This window comes from Ambystoma mexicanum, chromosome 9, assembly GCF_040938575.1.
Source record: "Ambystoma mexicanum isolate Mex_15411 chromosome 9, UKY_AmexF1_1, whole genome shotgun sequence".
NCBI lineage: Eukaryota > Metazoa > Chordata > Amphibia > Caudata > Ambystomatidae > Ambystoma > Ambystoma mexicanum.
This window is the reverse complement of record NC_090931.1, coordinates 546,019,989-546,033,032: the sequence shown is the minus strand read 5'-3', so window position 1 is coordinate 546,033,032 and position 13,044 is coordinate 546,019,989. Positions and strand designations below refer to the sequence as shown.

Here is a 13,044-nt window from a genome sequence, read left to right as displayed (position 1 = left end):
AAAAAGTATTGTGAAATGTGTATGGCCATAGAACGAATTAGCAAGTGTTGAATGTGTTGGTGCTATAGAGTGGAGTTTGAGTTTTCACACAATAGTATGTGTCTCCTGTGAGGGCGTCTCTGAGTAAGACACAGACAACAGGTTCAAGGTTCAAAACAAACAATTTTATTAACTTAAATGTCAGGATAGAAAAACGCCCTATACTGTGGTGGGATTTCCTTACCAAAACCAAGAAAAACCAGAGTCATCAAGTTCATCTTGGAAATCTGTGTGCAAAACCTATGCTTCCCCTCACAACTAATCCTATACAACGTGTAGGTATGTAAGTAACTAACAAAATAGTGTTCAGTATAAAGTTCGGAGCTTGTTCAGCGCACAGCCTTCTTTCTGCTCCCTTCACCAGGTATAAAGCAGTACTTATACAAAGTCTTCGGATTGCCTTGAGGTCCGCTGTTCGGCACCTTAATAACATGTAAAGGTTTGAAAGTGAGTAACTTTGTTGTCCTCTTTCAATTCGTTATGTTTTTCTCATTTGCCTTTCAAAGTTCCCAGCGTTTGGAGACTTTTGACAACGTGCTTTCATCCCCAAGCGATAGCTCCCTAACAAAGTATTCACTCGGCTTTCATGAGTTAATAAGTCTTTATATTCACTGGTTCGTAAGAATTATAATTGGTGATTTTCAACAACGTGCCTTTCAATGCACGCAACAACTCTGTGACCAAGTATCCTTACACGCGGCATCAAACACTCAGATACTGGGTTTCTGTTTGTCTACAAACTCACTGGTTGCTGTGATGCGAGTTCCTGCAGTGCAGATCTTCCAGCCTTCTCGTCTTTTCTTCAGGGCTCCATCTTCTGCCCCTCAGGCACTCCTGTGTAGGCTTCTGGCCACAGGAGAACAATAGAAAAAGGGGCAGCCTTTCAGCATGGCTCCCCTTTCACGCTTCCTTTGGTTCCACAGAGCCCCAGCTCCCTGGCTGCTCTTCCCGGAACCATAAGCGTGTTGCACACAGACAGCGCCTCGCTGTTCTTCTTAGCCTCCATGCTGCTGCAAATTCACTGCTTCTGTCACCATTCCCTCTCTTGCACTCATTTGGTGGGGCTTTTTATACCCCTGCATCCCTTTAACAGGCTTCAGGTGCGAGTTCATAATTAGCCCTGCCTGACGATCATTAAAGGGAGATGCCTGACCTCTACTGCTCTTAGCAGGCCTCTTCTTTGTCCCAGTAAGTGGTGAAAGCAACTGGTCTTCAGTGCTCTCGGTTGCTTCTTCCTCGTCTAAGTACTTTTTATAGTCATGTGAATAATGCAGAGGAGCTGTTTGGTAATACCCCAAAAAGATAGGAGATGGGATGGTTTGGTCATTATTAAGGAAAAATTGATACCATCGATCTGCCAAGGGCATCCCACTTCCAGTCCCCACAGACCCTCCACCCAGGTGATGCTCCCTTGCTTTTCCACCACCAAGGTTGGGATCCAAGAGCAATGGCCTTTCCCTGTCCACATGCGCATAGGATCCATGGGGAATAGGAGTGAGAACACCCTCAGGTTTCTCACACTCCCCACTAGCACACACCAGATCGGCTGCTTCATATGCACCCCTTCTGTAGGATCAGTGATATATGATGCTGCATGTGCCTTCACAGTGTCTACTTTACATGATGTAGCCTCCTACAGTAGCCGCTATTTCATATGATGTTGGTGGTTGAATTACAAGATGATTTATATATTGTTAATTCCAGTGGGATTATATATGGTTTTATATGATGCATCTGCCTTCAGAATGAGCTGTTTCACAGGATGAAGGGTCCACCTGTAGAATGGGCTATTTCACATAACTTAATTAGACCACAGATGGGAGGGCCTGAGAAGAAAGAAAATCAGATAGTGATGCACATGGCGGCTACCAACCTTAAAAACAAACCTAAGCTCGACGAACAGTAAACCGTACTGAAGCTGCCAACATCACAGCTCTCTCGCTCTACTCTAACTTATCCCATCCTCTCCCCCTTGCTTTACAGATCCGCCATAGTGCCAAGAAGCCACGCAGGTGGAAACAGTGCGTGGTGTAAGAACCTTTAACATAACATAGCATAATGCAGTCAACCTATCAAATGCTTTATTTCATGTAATACTTTGTCTTCCCTTGGAATTAGCTGCTTCACATGATGGTGCACCTACCTTCACAGTGAGCTGTTGCTTGCAGAACGTACTGTCCCAAATGAGTATCAGGTTTGTAAATGGCATCTCACGTGGGATTCCCCAAACTTCTAAGAGCCTTATTAGGTGGTGTTATTTTCAAATTTAATGGTCTAAAATGTATCCAATTCAGCGGGATGAAAGGCTGAGTTGGCCCTGCCAGGTTGAAATATGACCGCGCCCAGAATGAGATGTTTCACAAAATGATGTATCCTCCTCTACAACTCTATGAAGCAATCATGTGGCGACCTGCCAAGTGAGCCGTTACAGATAATGGTGCACCCATCTGTAAAATTAGCTTTTTAACATGATTTGTCCCCCTGTACTATAGAATGTGCTGTTTCACATGATGATGATGATGCCGCTGTGACTAATTGCAGGATTCTGTCACTTCTCCCCAGGGAGGAGCCTTTACTTGTCAGGCTAGAAAGGTGAGCTTGCTACGCAACCTTCCAAGCAGGACCTCACAGGGAGAGACTCTCCTCTTGGGGGGGAAAAAGACTCCATCGACAAACTCCCGAAACAGCCTTCTGGTGAACCAATGATAACATCAAAACCTTCATCACTACAAACTTTTTGTTACTGTAACATTGAACTCCCAAATCAACTTGAAGAAACATCCAGGAAATGTACTGGGAAGAAGAATGAGTGAAGAATACAGATCGCTCCATGGTTGGAATCCAACTATGCTGTGAGGTGTAAGAACAGCACAGTGGATAAAGCTTGGAGGAGAACAGAAGGACTATGATCCTCTGCTGGGATGAACCCAGCAATGCATCATAAAAAGGAAGGACTAATGTTCACGGAGTTAGAAGTACAGGAGTTTTGGAAACCTATAGGTCTGAGAAGCTGAGAGTTCGGTAGTTCCTTGGTAGAGGGGAACCCTCCAGCTGGTGTGTGCACACGTGAAGCACAAGAGAGCAGAATGCTGTGCCGGACAAGGGAAGACTACCGAAAGTGAAGACGCCGAGGGTGAACGGAGGTGTGACCCAGGAGAGGTGGACTGTGAAGTCTGAGAACAATCCTGAGAATGCTGCAAAGCTGAAAGTCACAGAGCCACGAAGAAGTAAGAGTCTGCACTGACTTGAGAAGTCCCAATCCTGTATGAAGAACCAGTGATTCAAACCCAAGAGGGATCAGGTAACTGGGACGTCGGGAGACCCGGGCATGAAGCTTTCATTCAGCCTACTCTTCCCAGTGAAGGTTTGAAAATTCGACAGAGTGAGAATCATTCAGGGACTCTGAATACTAGTCGCAGTGAATAGACAAAGGTCCAGAAGCGTGAGTCATTCAGAGCGCAAGTCATTCAGGGACATTGCATACTTGTCCCAGTGAATGAATAAAGATACAGAAGAGTGAGAATCATTCATGCACACCGCATACTTGGCCCAGTGAATTGAGAAAGATACACGAGTGAGAATTCTGTCAGAAGACAACATACTCATCCCAGTAAACGGTTAATTACCCAAAGGAATGATAATCACTTAAAGACTCTATCTACTTTTCCCGAATAAAAAGAAAGTTGACATTCTAACTCCTAATAACCTGAAAGGAAAATAAGAGAGGGGAAATAACAGTGGAACAGTTATGCGCTTCAAAGCAAACAGATCTGGAAATGGAGATAAGCATATGCATTGGGAATATGATACTTGGCCCAAAGAGGAATTAAGAATAAGACGGCAAGAGAAAGTAAATGAAAGAAACAGTTGGTGCGAAACTGATAAAACAGAGGGATTCCCATCCCCTCAAGATATGGGAGAGAGAGAGGTTTAATGGACAAGACACCTTTATAAAGAGGGTTCAAAACCCGGGCAGAAGAACAGCTTAGGAAGGAAAAGGGGAACCGGAAGAGAAGGAAACTCCCCAAAAGGAACTGAAGACATTCATTTGAAAGATAGCTCTATATTGGGGCGGAGAAAGCCTATCCAGGAGAAGAGTAATTCTGCTGGCCTTTTCCTGTTCAGGGGTCAAGAATAGTTTTGATTCAAGGATGGAGGACAGATCATATTGTTTTCACTTGGATCCTGATGACAAGGGGGTGTGTGTGTGTGTGTCTGTGTCTGTGTGAGTGTGTGAGTGAGTGAGTGAGTTGGAAGGAAGTCATGGGGGCCTCCATAACAGGAAAAGGTTGAAATTAAGTTGGCCAATTTGTTGACTAACAAACGATAGTCTATGGAAAAAAGTAGAGCCAATAATGCTGAGTGAGCCGTTTCAAACGGCCTTGCATCACTCTTGGCTGCTTGGATATTGTGTCCCTGGTGTCCTAGTCAGGCTTCCATTGAAAGAGGAACTTTGAATAGGTGCAACATTGGCAAAACTGTGCAAACCCTCTGATAACGGGGATCTGGAACAGAGATAGAGAGAGATTTTAAGTGCAGGACCAATAGAGAGCGGGGGAAGGAGGGCAGGGGGTAGGGCTCGGGAGCTACTTTTTAAATGCTCCTTTTTGAGAACCTGTGCTGATTGAGACTTTCAGGTTTAAAGAGGAAGTTAAAAAAGACTAGAGAAATAAGCTATTTATCGCCTAAATCTTGCAATCCATCTTGGATTGTGCTTTTGAATGCTCCTTCTTGTATTGCTTAGTTAGCTATTCTGCTACCTACATGTAGAAATCATCATCATCCTACTAAACCTCTTTTCTCTCTCGCCCCCTCTTTATATATATATATATGTTTTATTTTATTTATCATGTGAAATGATGTATGTCCTTTTCTTGCAGTTGATTGAGTGGGGTACTTGCAAATCACCCGACATGCCACTAGGCTCATCACATTTGCTGGGTATATGACAAAATGTAGGGACCTTATACAGAGAAGAAGACCCTTCTCTTGGCTGATTAAGCCCAAACGTAAGGAGACCATATTTCAAAGCCTATCTAAGTTGATATATTTTCCTCACAGGGGCCATTAGTGGGCTCAGGATCCGATGCTGGAGTGAACTGAAATGTTTCTTGGGTACTGCATCCAAACTGTTTAGATACCTCTTTTGGGTAAAATGAACCTACTTAGTCACCATGCCTCTGCTGTTTTCTTGTTGGCACAGGCCACAAGGCTTTCGTTCAGTTAAGAAGTGTAAAGAATCCCGCAGATCCCTCACTGAAACTCTGCCTAAAGTCTCCTTCCAGGTGGCCAGGGGAAGGCAGACGCTTCCTGATCCCAACCCTGGGGTTGGTGTACTGGGGGAGAATCATCTGGGTGGAGACAAGGCCCATGGTAGTGGGGAGATTACATGGGATGAGATACTGTATTTATTTGTTAACAGGGAGACTCTTTACAGCGTACTAGAAGAGATTATGGCTTACTGCCATTTTAATGTCTCGACCACCTATCGAATCTAAGATGATAAACCCAAAGGTTGTAACATCAAAGCATATTCTACCAAAAGAAAGAATCATTTTGGTTCCTGCTCTCCTCAATACCAAAGGTACTCTACAATGAATGGCAGAAATTGTGTCTTCTCTAAATCATCTCCCCCTAGCAAAGTTAAAACCTACATCCCCTCTCTTACAATTTCTAAAGGAATTAAATCTACCCTTACAAATATTCAAGAAGTAGAATATGACTTTGATAAAGTAAACTACATGTCCCATAATCCTATAGAGATTGAAACTGAGAAGAGGGCTAAAGAAGCAGTCCGGCTATTAGGCCAAACAGCCTTTGCAAGCGTCGGGCAATTGAAACCAATTGCACACACCTGAAGCCAATTGCCAATCCTGTGAGGCATAAAGGGCTGCAGCAGGAGAAGGGAGAAGTAAGAATCTGGAGCAGGAGTTGGAAGGCTGGCAGCAGTAGTATAAGAGCACAAAGCTGGCACTTCAAAAAGAAGTGTGATCACAGAAAGGACACCGGAGCGTGGAGACAGCAGATTTCACCTGCAAGTTCTGAGGGGGTTCTGTGGTCTCAAAACTTGCTTTGCTGTGGCTTCACTGGGGAAGACATGCTGAGAATGCAGCTTTCCCCATGTGCTCTGAGTCGCTGTGATTGCAGAGCCATGACTGTGCTGAAGCCCGAGGCCCGTAGCAGAATGCAAGCCCGAGGGACTGAGGAGTGAAAGAGACTCCAAATAATTGGCTTGGCTGGACCGGAGAGACTGTGCTGCAGAAGGTTGTGGGTCCCAAGAGTGTCTGACGTAGTAGCAGTTGAAGAAGTCTGGAAAGTGAAGCAGCCCCCAACCACAGTGTTCCTGGAGCCAGTGAGTGAAGTTCAGCGCTCAGGTTCACTCAGAAAGCCTTGCTGGTAACTGTTACCAGCTCACAAGTAACTCGCCTAAGTTCAAAAGCGAGTATAAACTGTTCATTGTGGAAATTCCTGTTAATAATGGAAATGTAACACTCGCACTATTAATGAGAGAAGTAGTATTCGCGTAAGAAGACAAGCCTATAATTTCAATTGTTGAACAAGGTTGCCTATGGCCAATTGTATTTCCCGAAAGGAGGTTGAGATATTGAATAGAAATACAATCACCGATATCTCTTTAAGGTTAAAGATCTATCTTAGAACGGTTGCATGTGCTTAAATCTGTAGTTCATTTGAAGACTGAACCTTGTAGTTTTGGGAACACTTATTCTTTAAGTTCAGAAGTTGTTGTACTGACTAGAAGAACAAGCATTACCCGAGCCAAGAGGCAAACTCTTTCCATAGTTAAACCAGTCCTATTAAGATCAATCCACCAGATCTGCGAGGTTGTTGAAAGTGCAGTGTCCTCTGATACAAGTGTGGCATAGTTACCGGAAGCTGAAAGAGTGGCAATACAGCTTCAGGATAGTTACCGGAACCAAGAAGGTGTGAACACAGCTGGGGAAGGGAGCTGGGTGCTTGTGAAGGAGTCGTGCTTAAGAAGTTAATCTGTAATGTTCAAGACTGCTCCAAGACTGACGTTCTCTCAACTTCAGCAGAGGCAGCAAGGCAGACGTAAGAGGCAAAGAGGTTGCCCTTTTCTTGGAGTAGAGGAAAGAAGAGTGCCTTGCTTACCTGTAGAGGTCGAAGTGTCTGTCTTTATATGCCTAATATAATTCTGAAATATAAGGTTTTAGAAGAAGCAGAAGTACCTGAACTGTGGTGGTGTATACACTGTCAGTGGGTGTCACATTGAAGTAGTAGCATACTGTGGCACAAAGTAAACTGTTCCCACGGTAACTGTAGTAGAAGGGTGGTTGTCTAGAGGAAAATAACAACCTAAAGAGAAACATCCTGACAATTATACAAAACGTACATCAGAGGTCTTAATTGTAAAGTTGTCGAAGAAGTTGTTAACCTAATCTTTGAACTGTGGCAATTAATCTTGGAAAGAAGACATCCAAGCAGTTGTTTGCCTCGCATTACTGACCCCTCACAGAAGCAAAAAACAAAATGGAAGGTACTATAATACAATTCAAAATACTTAAAACCCGAATTATGATAGAAGAAAATACACTTTTAAATTGAACAAGGGAAGAAAGCTGATTAAAGTATAGCAGACTTGTATGGATAAGGGCAGATGTAAGGTAAGGGCAAGGAAACCCTATTTTTTTATGGGGGCCCTGACTCCAGAGGGTTAGGGCAAATCTATCAAAGGAAAAGTGGAGTCAAAAGCTACCTTTGTCGTTGACGCTTTGGTAGTTTGCTTTTGTAGGCAGTGGAGCTACAGATAACGTATATCAGTTTACTCTTACAGGGAATAGGAAAGAAAAGTAAAGTGAATTCATTAAATCCTGCAGTTTATTAGTTCGCATAAGAAAATATTTTTAAAACAACATATGCCATCCTGGGCACAAAGAAAAATATATTGCATATAAATCACAGCAGATTGTACATATTTTAGTGGGTTAGTACAATTAAGGTTACTATGATTTTATGTATTGCTAGTAATGAGGCAGTACAAAAACATGGTCGACACACAATCAATTCAGGTGTTTCTGGTGCGGTGAATAGGTGGAGCTTCCAGCGGTTGGGGTAGTCGAAACCTGCTGGTAGTGGCACGGCACTGTCATCAGGACTGAGGGGTATTAGAGCACGATGGTGCAAAAAAGGAGTGCCAAGCGCCTAAGGTAGTAAAAGCGTCATGACTGAGTGTTGTTTTTGTAGCCAGTGGTCAAATGGATCTCTGGCGTCGTATTGAAGTCCGCAAAGTGGGCACGTGGTCTCTGCAATTACTTGGAAGATTGGTCTGGGATCCAGGTAAAAAAAGTTGGGAAACTCTATGTAGTATTCGCCAGGATGCTGTGATTATTCTCTCAGCGAGCTGTGCAGTTTGCTCCCAGACAACACTGGGAGCAAACTACACAACTCGCTCAGAGAGTGGATAAGGGCAGGTACATTGCTCAGTTAAGCTAATTCATTTTTATTTTGAGCAAATTACCCTTTCTCAATAAAAGGACTCTTATTAATAGCAAGGAATACAAGCAATTAGAGCTGGTAGCTCACTTCATTAAGGCCAAGCATACCATAAAAGATAAAGAATGGTATATCATTCAAACAGTGCCAGCTCACCCCCGAGGGGGTGACAGAGATCGTAAGTTAAGACAACTAGAGCAAAAATGGATCTACAAGCTTAATACCATACAAGCAGGCCTGAACGTCGGCATAGAGTGGAGTCTCTTTTTGCACAAATAACTCTGCACAACTACATCGTATGATACAGGTCCATTGAAAGTCTTCCGTTTGAAACACATGTTCTGTCTTTGTCTCTCCTTTTGAACATAGTGCGTCTTCACATACATACATTAGTATAGCGCCATGTGTTGTGTGCAACTGTGATGCACTCGTTGGTTTGCCCATGCTTCATCTCTAATGTTTGCACGCAATCTGTAATCTAATTGACACTCATCTATGGGCTGTCCCTGATTCTCCATCTTCTTTCTATTATGTGGGTAGTTAACCTAAACAAGAATTAACCCACATATTCCACCCCTTTGGTTGAGATACTTTGAATGTTCTTCCCCTTTAAAAATGGCGTTGCTAGTTGTATATGAGAGATCTCCGCCATTTTTTATTTCAAGATGGCGCCCGCTTTGACCCGCGGTACCTCCTTTTCCTGTAACGGTCTAGCCCCACGGTCTCTCCCGTGCAACAACATCCAGGCTCGCCGGAAGAGCAAACTTCTTGCTCGAGTCTATAACAACACAGCACTCGCGCATACACTAAAGAAATTCTGCGGACGTGTTCCGCATCAGCTTCGCGCACTATACCTTATAGATGGCTGGCGCTCTGTTACGAGGTGTTTACTAATTCGTGTCCATGAATGGAGTCTTTACACGCTGGTTGTACAGACATACAGCGGTTTGACCTAATTCACGGGAACACCTCTCCTCCTCGCTATTAAGGTAAACTTTGGGCATTAATCGAAACAGCCATCAAGAACAATATATTACACGCAAATTTTGTGTGCATGTGTATGGCTGAACTATTACCAACTCCCAAGTATGCCATTGAAAGCCTGTCTTCTTAGAAATTGCTGATCAATATGCAAAGAAGTGAGTTGCCTCAGTGGTCATTCATCTAACATTTGGCACTTCAGATAATATTCATTTAGATGAGTTTTGAACAAAATAAAATAATGACCATCACGTATTTATCACATGAAGTGCATTAGTATAATACGGTGCACATAAAGATAAATAACATCAAGGAATAACGAGTAAATGTGAGTTTATAAGGCCAAATCTCATTTTTTGCTTTTTAGTTCTAGTAACTGAGTTTCCACAGCTGCAACAGTCGATTCTGGTCAACTTGTTTCCCATATTCGACACCACACACTCCACAGAAGCAATTAAAAGGTTAGTGTCAATAGCTGCACGTGCACCTAGATAGAGATATATTACCCCTCTTGTTCGGGTTTTTATTCAGTTACCAATACGGTTGTTTGTTTTTTGGTTTTTAGATTGTCACAATATGAAGGGTCCACTGATGCACCTTTTTCCTGACACCAATTTTGCGATGTCACTATCCAATGTCCTGAAGACGGGTTCAGCACACATCAAATAGCGGTTTAAATCAGCTATTGAGTGTTTGTTTACAAAAAACTGTTGCTGTGTCCCAGAAACACATTTCTCTGTGTCGACAGAGCCAAGGACAAGCTATTTACAAATTCATCAGTCTGCCACACACCCTTACTAACCTCACAATGTTGCCATTACATGTGATTTGTGTTTTTTTCTGATTCAAGTAACAACTATGACCCTGATAAATTGTTGTTGTACGTGATAATTTGTTTCAACAAAATGTATTTCTGGTTTTTGTTTCACACAAAATCATGTCTGAATGTTTTTATACATATTTTTATATCTATTGATTAAAATATATATCTCTATTTCTTCCTGTCTGGATGTAATTGACCGGCATGATTTGTAGCACTTGCTGCAACTAGACACACCTAGGCGTGTGTAGGCGGGTAGCTGTTTTGGGCGATTCCCTTATGTCTCTATTAATAGCAGTCAGTATCTCAAAACAAACCTAAAATTAACATTAAAATGGTAGAAACATAAATTCTCTCCAAATCCTATAACTGCTTCACAAAGTTGCCTCGAAATAATAATGCTCGTTCAATATACACATGTACATAAATTGGCATATGCTGAACATAAAATGCCAAAAAGATGATGTATAGGCATTATTAATCTGTCAGCCTGTCACAGAAAGCCATCTGCAAAGGTCTGAGGTTTTGTGATTTTTGCTATGCAATATGATTGTGGTTTTCTGTCTCTGAAAGTGTACGCTGCTAAACAGGCCTCACATTCCAAGTATTCCATGCTGAAAAGTGTAGTTTACGTGTGTACTTTGCTGGTCTCAGTCTACTGACGCACAGCAGCTGTAATAGAAGTTGGCGGCATGACAGCTACACAGTAGTAACATGTGCCTTCCTAAAGCAGCCTTCTGAAACCACATTCATTCCAACAACCAAGGGCTGCCTTTAAATGTACTGGCACATTTGTTTAAAATAAGTTAACCTGCATAACCGAATTTCTCTGTTGGATCTTTGACTAAATATCAAGGTATATCGAAGTTTTGATATAGTGGCAGATGAGGAAGCACGATTAAAATTGCCAAAACCCAATATGATGTCATTTATTATTGCCACTTGGTTTCCACTGGGTCTGCAGCTGCGGGGCCAATTGTGTATTGTCTGTCTTGGAAGTTTCGCCCACAAACTATAGTTGCCCTTGCCCAGGATACTATTTGTTTTTTGCTGGGAAGCTTTGACACCTCTCAGGCGAACAGGACATTCCTCCTCTTGGGCTGGTATGGGGTGAGTGTCAAAAGGGGCTTCTGCATCACAATGTGGAAGTCAAACCATGGAGATAATTACTGGAGTTCCCCAGATCTGAAGCAGACAGAAGGTAAGAGGAAGGGCAATTTATCTAGAGAGAGAACCTTCACCCTGAGGAAAGGGCCAGCCATCTTGGATTTGCCAGGCTCCCTCTTCCTTCTATATACCCGGCCTAACTTCCTGCATACATGGCACTTCAAGAGCCCTCAAAACAAGGAATAACACTTATTATGACAGCAAGGATTGGCCCATTACAGAAGGCTTGGAATTTATTGTACTTATTTATTGGGTATTTATAACTTATACAGTAAATGGTGTTTCAAGGCGCACGTTTGCGGTGACAAAGTAACTATATAAGGGGTAACAACCCACCCCCTCTCCAAATCATCTTTGAAACTCTTTGTGAAGCACCATCTGGAAGAGGATTTCACTGGAGCCGTGTTGGGGTATAGGCTGCCCAAAGTTACCATTCATTGGGTAAAGACGAGGATTTCCAATCACTTCAGGAGTATATTTGAGGTGACCTGCTGGGGGAAAACTTGAGTTCATCTGGACACTTGTACCCACGGACTCGCCTGCTGATGTGGCAAGCCTTGCATGTGTCCCTGCCAACCTTCTTGGCTGGGAATAGCAGAAGACCCTCCCCTTCTTAAGGGAACCTGTTAACGGTCTACAGCACAGCAAGGAGCGAAAGGAGCAGTCTGTAACAATTTCGAGCCACTGCAAGTGCTCTGAAAACCATTGAGCCACTGTAAAGACAGAGCAAAATCTGCCTTTAACAAATTCAACTTTGCACGCCTTGGAGCTACACCAACCTGAAGAGTGCTGCCTGTTCCATCCTTTTTTTCGGGCCACACGCCATTGCCTCTGGTTGAACTGCACCACTTTGTTGAATTCAGTTGAGCCAGATCACCACTGAACTTAATTTCTGCTTTCCTCTCATTGAGACCCCATCTAGTCATCAAGCTAAAGAGACTTGAACATTAAGCCCTGTTCCAAGCTTCTTCGAGCCATGACTCATTGCCTGTTGTCGAACCACATCACTACGCTGAATCCTCTCAAGCCAACTCAAAACTGACTCAATGCACAGAAACATGGCTCATGGCTCCCATCCCCCAGGCCTTGCTCTATGGGCTCTAGTGACAAGGCCCCATGTTCCACATTAAAGATATGTTCTGGAGCTTTTTTAACTTTTCTACAAGACTGTATTTTATTTTTAGTTGCAGGCCCCTGTTCTTCAATACCCAGGGTGCCCTTTGCTCTCTGTTCATCTCATTACAGGTGTAGGTTGTTAGTGTTTTTAGTCATTTGTATTTCCTTTTAGTTTAATTAAATTCTTACTTGTGTAGTAACTTGATTGGGCAGTTCTCTCATTTTGGTACTTAACATACTGTTGTTTTGGATGCTTCCATGCTGCCTCGCACCCTCTTGAAGAGTATAGCCTGCCCTTGGCCCATGCTGCCATAAAGAGTCTAAGGAGGTATGCAATAAATGATGTGCCTGTTTCACCTTTGATTCTGATCACTGCTGTTCTAGTAGTAGCGTGGAGCTGAGTAAGAGTCTTCAGTGGGGTGGAGGTATTTTGACCACCTTTTTTTATG

General features: G+C 43.0%; 1 protein-coding gene across 4 annotated transcripts in view; it reads left to right on the top strand.

Annotated features, from left to right (window-relative positions):
- VMP1 (vacuole membrane protein 1) overlaps nt 1–13,044 on the top strand; it is a 1,390,334-nt gene that overhangs the window by 1,149,276 nt on the left and 228,014 nt on the right. The gene's annotated exons all lie outside the window — the stretch shown is intronic.